Genomic DNA, 4,917 nt, shown 5'->3' with positions numbered 1-4,917 from the left:
CAATTTACATGGAAGAAGCATCTCCATTCCTGCCATTGGAGCAAACAACTTTGAGCTGAAACCTCAATTAGTTTCTCTGATGCAGCAGAACTGCAAGTTTCATGGACTTCCATCTGAAGATCCTTTTCAGTTCTTAACTGAATTCTTGCAGATCTGTGATACTGTCAAGACTAATGGAGTAGATCCTGAAGTCTACAGGCTCATGCTTTTCCCTTTTGCTGTAAGAGACAGAGCTAGAGTGTGGTTGGACTCTCAACCTAAGGATAGCCTGAACTCTTGGGATAAGCTGGTCAAGGCTTTCTTAGCCAAGTTCTTTCCTCCTCAAAGGCTTAGTAAACTTAGAGTGGACGTTTAGACCTTCAGACAGAAAGAAGGTGAATCCCTCTATGAAGCTTGGGAGAGATACAAAGGACTGACCAAAAAGTGTCCTTCTGACATGCTTTCAGAATGGACCATCCTGGATATATTCTATGATGGTTTATCTGAGCTATCAAAGATGTCATTGGATACTTCTGCAGCTGGATCCATTCACCTAAAGAAAATGCCTGCAGAAGCTCAAGAACTCATTGACATGGTTGCTAATAACCAGTTCATGTACACTTCTGAGAGGAATCCTGTGAGTAATGGGACGCCTATGAAGAAGGGAGTTCTTGAAGTTGATACTCTGAATGCCATATTGGCTTAGAACAAAATATTGACTCAGCAAGTCAATATGATTTCCCAAAGTCTGAATGGAATGCAAGCTGCATCCAACAGTGCTCAAGAGGCATCTTCTGAAGAAGAAGCTTATGATCCTGAGAACCCTGCAATAGCAGAGGTGAATTACTTAGGTAAACCTTATGGAAACACCTATAACTCATCATGGAGAAATCATCCAAATTTCTCATGGAAGGATCAAAAGCCTCAACAAGGCTTTAATAATGGTGGAAGAAATAGGTTTAACAATAGTAAACCTTTTCCATCATCCACTCAGCAACAGACAGAGAATTCTGAACAAAATACTTCTAATTTAGCAAACTTAGTCTCTGATCTATCTAAGGCCACTGTAAGTTTCATGAATGAAACAAGATCTTCCATTAGAAATTTGGAAGCACAAGTAGGCCAGCTGAGTAAAAGGATCATTGAAATCCCTCCCAGTACTCTCCCAAGCAATACAGAAGAGAATCCAAAAGGAGAGTGCAAGGCCATTGACATAAGCAAAATGGCCGAACCCAAAGAGGGAGAGGAGGACGTGAATCCCAAGGAGGAAGACCTCCTGGGACGTCCAGTGATCAATAAGGAGCTTCCCTCTGAGCAACCAAGGGACTCAGAGGCTCATCTAGAGACCATAGAGATTCCATTAAACCTCCTTATGCCATTCATGAGCTCTGATGAGTATTCCTCTTCTGAAGAGAATAAGGATGTTATTGAAGAGCAAACTGCCAAGTTTCTTGGTGCAATCATGAAGCTAAATGCCAAATTATTTGGCATTGATACTTGGGAAGTGGAACCTCCTTTGTTCATCAATGAACTAAGTGATCTGGATCAACTGACATTGCCTCAGAAGAGATAGGATCCTGGAAAGTCCATGATACCTTGTACTATAGGCACCAGGATCTTTAAGGCTCTGTGTGACCTTGGTTCAGGGATAAACCTCACACTACAAGAAAAACACCCATTCAGGTACACTTGAAAAGTATAGCTAAAAGTGAAAAAAAAAATGATGCCTTAGGCTAACGGCTACGCTTTTTGGGCTACGGCTACGCTTTTTGGGGTGATTCCTATTCGGCCGTTGCCTATTCTCAAAGGCTACGCTTTTCTGCACCAAGGGCTACGCTTTTGGCGTTTGGGAATAGGCTACGCTTTTCAAGTGATTCTGTCCAGGATCAAAGGCTACGCTTTTCAGCTTTCATTTTTCTAGAATAGGCTACGCTTTTCAACGCTACTGCATCACTTGTAAAGCGTAGCCACATTGTATACCATAGCTACTTTTTATAAGCGTAGCCCTAGATCCCTCTTTTTTTTTTGTATACTATAGCTACTGTATATAAGTGTAGCCTTAGGTCCCTCATTATTTTTTTTTTATTTTCTATATATATATATATATATATATATATATATATATTCTAATAATTTTTTTCTAAAACCTAATATTTAGTAATATGATTAATTATTACATGTATAATAATTTTGCATTTTTATTTGAATGAATTGAATATTATAAAATAAAAATAAATACATAATTATACTAAATAATTTCTTTAAATGAATACATAATTCTAGCCTACGTGTTAGCGTCTTTTTGAGACTGCTGAGAACAATTTGCGAGTCCTTGCTGCCCAAGACAAATAAAAAAGAATTGCTGTATATAATGCTTCCATGACTCTTTGAAGTTCCTTGCTATGAGAAGCCTTCATGTTTCATGAACATTGCATAAAGCAGCTCATTCCATGTATCAGGTACACCAGACAGACACCAGTGGCTGCAATCTTGCCGATGGAGTGCCGCCGTGCTGCCATTCGGACCAAGATAGTAGATTGATGAGTGTCCATCTTTTCTCTGAGCTGTCATCTCTGTTATATTCAATATTTTCAACTTGACAAGTTCAGTGCTGTTTTTATGTGATGATAGCAATGAATTGCCTATTTTGAATTGTGACCAGTTATCATTAGGCACTAATGACAAGTTAAGCTCTGGCAGTGTTTTCAAATGACAACTTCCACCGCTTCTCCAATCTCCACTTCTATTCATACATTATTGGATAAATATATGTAAAACTTGGAAGGCAAAATATAAATCATAACAATTGTTGCAACAAATTACAAACCTGAAGTGCACGGGTGCATATGTACGAAAGAAAACTTGACTCTTGTTAAGATCTACAGTATCTTGTATCCAATTCAACACTGTCTCCATTGACTTCCTATATGCATCTTCCACCTTCATTTCCATCTTAACTTCCATACCTTGTTGGAAATAACAGCCCCTGAGCAAATATGAAAAGGTTTGTTTATAGGTTTGTTTATCGAGATTCCAGAATTAATCCATGTATTAAATGATTCTTAACAGTTAGCACAACACTGCTACCAGCTCAAACAACTAAACCAAAATAACTGTAAAAATTACAGACAAAAAAATTGTAATTGCCATGCAACCATTTAACCACAAATTCAGCACAATCATCATTTAGCAAGAATTAAATTGATATAATCAAACAGATTTGGGACCTAGCAGCAGCAGCAATTAAATCATTCAAGAGATAACGGTAAAACAACAAAATAGGGTAGGAAAAAAAAGACAACCTAAAAGAAGGTGGAAATTAGGGTAGAACCGGATAGCACAGGACAGAATAGCAGCAGGTAGAATCGAAGAAAAGGAATTTGTGAAACAGCAGGCAAAGACAGCAGACGTTGGTGGTGTTGGGTGAACCACCAAATTTTGCTCCTGAAAAGGAAACACAATTATGTCCACTGGCAGGTCTCCATAGGAACAGTTTACTAAGTTTTTAAAAATCATAGGGACGCATCAAAGATCTTATTATTGCTTCATCAAAGGACATATGCTCAGGATCTTAGATTTAACAATTTTTTCTATCTTATATTTACTTAATTTTAATTAATAACTTCAAACTTAACTACTTAAAGCATGCGCTACTCAATCATTTTTTCCATGAAATGGAATTTTGTAACTCATCAATATGTTCATATATTTCTCTGTACATAAGCCCCCATATTAGGCATTCACTTTGGCTTCATTCAAAATTTTAGTTGAACCTCAGATAGAAAAGAGAAATAAAGCTGGCAGAAACATACCAAGATAAAGTCTTATTGGATGTTGAAAGATAGTTCACGAGCATACCCAAATTTCTCTTGAGGACGCCACGAACTACACTTGAAGTCTGAAAGGGGAGGGGGGAAATGAAAAAATCATCCTCGACAAAACATTAAGGTGTATTGACAGGTATTAGTCATCTTAAATTTTTCTCTTTAAACCATACTCACAACCAGCAAAGCATACAAAATTAAAGATGATTTTTTAAATGTAGAGGTTTCATAGTTGTTTCATGTAGGCTACCTTTATCACCACATCTTTTATGGAAAGACTCATGGAAGTTTATAGCATCATCTGAGAAAAAGTACCTAAAGAAGTCTTCAACCTTTATCTACAGAGTTTACAGCACACCTGTGTATTCTTCTGGGACTGCACATTAGAAAATAAGCTCAGATCAGCAGAGGTTTTGAAAAAATATGATGGATTAATAAAACATATTATAAGTTAAATACAATAGACATTTTTTTTATCTTTTTTATAAAAGAATAATTTCATTAAGATTTAAGGAGAAGGATAATATGATAAAAAAGCAAAACAAAGGATTCATCTATAAAGCATGGCTTTTCAAATCCTAAACACAATGGGCATGAAAAATTGATCAATTTTGCTTAGGCAAAGTTTCCTAGGGTTATATATTTAATATTTTTTAACTTCTCAGACCATAAATAAACAGAGGGGTTGGAGAATTTCAAAGACGGGATCAATCAAATCCGTTTACCAACTTCTATTTGTAAGAAATCCCATTTCAATTTGGTTTCCTTTCTTATCAACAACAGAACCAACTTTCCCACCAATAAAAGTCCTCGACTCATATATATCCACCTGATCGAGAGCAATTAGAAGTAAACATACTAGATAAAATGCATTAGCTAGAATATCCTAATAAATTTAACACCATAATTGTGTTAAGAAACTGACCAAATCACTCCCCTTTGCTTCAAAAATCAAGTTTACCATGTACACCATAACATCCAATTTCAAAATAACATTTTCTTCGTTCCATACTGATAAGTCGCTTTGACTTTTCACATATATTCATAAATCAAAGTATCAAAATAACTTATAAAATATGAAATGGAGGAAGTGTGATATTAAAGATTAAAGGAG

General features: G+C 36.2%; 1 non-coding gene and 1 pseudogene across 1 annotated transcript; both read right to left on the bottom strand.

Annotated features, from left to right (window-relative positions):
• Positions 1–334: 334 nt before the first annotated feature.
• On the bottom strand, positions 335–442 carry LOC148576915 (small nucleolar RNA R71). The gene has a single exon (XR_015904131.1). It is a non-coding gene; the product is annotated as a small nucleolar RNA R71 (small nucleolar RNA).
• A 1,937-nt stretch (positions 443–2,379) lies between these two features.
• LOC110270971 (protein trichome birefringence-like 11 pseudogene) lies at positions 2,380–3,495 on the bottom strand (annotated as a pseudogene).
• Positions 3,496–4,917: the final 1,422 nt, after the last annotated feature.

Source organism: Arachis ipaensis, chromosome B1, assembly GCF_059453495.1.
Source record: "Arachis ipaensis isolate K30076 ecotype BB chromosome B1, ASM5945349v1, whole genome shotgun sequence".
Taxonomy (NCBI): Eukaryota; Viridiplantae; Streptophyta; class Magnoliopsida; order Fabales; family Fabaceae; genus Arachis; species Arachis ipaensis.
Note: the sequence above shows the minus strand (reverse complement) of the source record. Positions and strands in the feature narration are given on the sequence as shown.